A 1,174-nucleotide genomic window follows, 5' to 3' on the forward strand; every position below is an offset into this window, starting at 1 on the left:
TCTATTGACTTCTGGCCTGTACAACATAAACTGAATAAATTTAACATCTAACACCTGATGATTTGTACTAAATGGCAAATGTTCATGGCCTAGTCAGTACTGAGTCTTAAATTACTATTATGTTAGGAAATCCTTCTGCATTTAAACCAAGAATGTCTTATAACCCTAGAGAAGTTACTGAACATAAAATAGAGTACAAAGAGTTATACCTTATCTTAGCTATTGTGACTATTTCCTTGCTTAATTACCCATTTATAATATCACTTATTGCCTAAAATATTCCATAGTGGGCATAGATGTTCTGCCCCAATGAGTAACAACTTAAAATTAAATTTGGCTGGCGATACTGTTAAGTGAAATAAATAGGACACACATGTGTGAATACCGAATAGTTTCTCTAGTATGAGAAACTGAAAGTGTAAATAAGGACTAAAAGGTATAATAGATAATGTGAAATAGGAAGAAAAGGGGCAAAGGGGAAGGGGAAGTGGAAGGGGTAGGGGAAAGGAAAGAAGGGAATAGAATTAATATGAGAAAAAGAAAAAATGGAAACAAAGTCTTTGTAGATGGAGGGGGAGGGGTTAAAGGGAGGACAGGAGAGGGCATGGGCAAAAATAAGAACCAAGAGAGATTATGTAAAGGTGCAAATTTCCAATGATAAATGTCATTATATTGCATACCTAAAATGTATCAATAAAATTAATTTTTAAAAAATTAAATTTGGCTGGAAAAAATTGGTCCTCATAAACTTTCCTCTTGGTAAATAGCTAATTTGTTCTAATATACGTAAAATAGAATTGAAACCCATTTTATAAGTCCTCTTTAGAGAAAAGGTGGTTATAACACTGCTTCTTATTTTAATAGTCCAATCAAGACTCTTATTAAACTTGATAAGAATGACTGGCACTTCACAGATACTACACTTGATCTTAGCCAAAAGGCTGAGAAGCGATGACTGGCACTTTTCAGGGGACAAGGACAACCTTACAATTATTAAGGCTTTCATAATTAAAATTACTGAAATTATTGACTCCATCCAATCAGGAACTAGTTGATAATTTGCCATTCATAGGATACATAAACAGCCTTTCCATCTTAAGGAATTATGTTTGTAAAATCAAAACTTGTAGGGGGAATTCAATATAGCTAAATAGAGGAGGAGTCATGTCTGACA

General features: G+C 33.4%; 1 non-coding gene across 1 annotated transcript; it reads right to left on the reverse strand.

Annotated features, from left to right (window-relative positions):
• Window positions 1–770: 770 nt before the first annotated feature.
• On the reverse strand, window positions 771–953 carry LOC147824373 (U2 spliceosomal RNA). The gene has a single exon (XR_015442411.1). It is a non-coding gene; the product is annotated as a U2 spliceosomal RNA (small nuclear RNA).
• Between the last annotated feature and the right edge of the window lie 221 nt (window positions 954–1,174).

The sequence above is a fragment of the Heterocephalus glaber genome, unplaced genomic scaffold, assembly GCF_053883595.1.
Source record: "Heterocephalus glaber isolate CG9 unplaced genomic scaffold, H.glaber_assembly_v1.0 deba00001546, whole genome shotgun sequence".
In the NCBI taxonomy this organism is placed as follows: Eukaryota; Metazoa; Chordata; class Mammalia; order Rodentia; family Bathyergidae; genus Heterocephalus; species Heterocephalus glaber.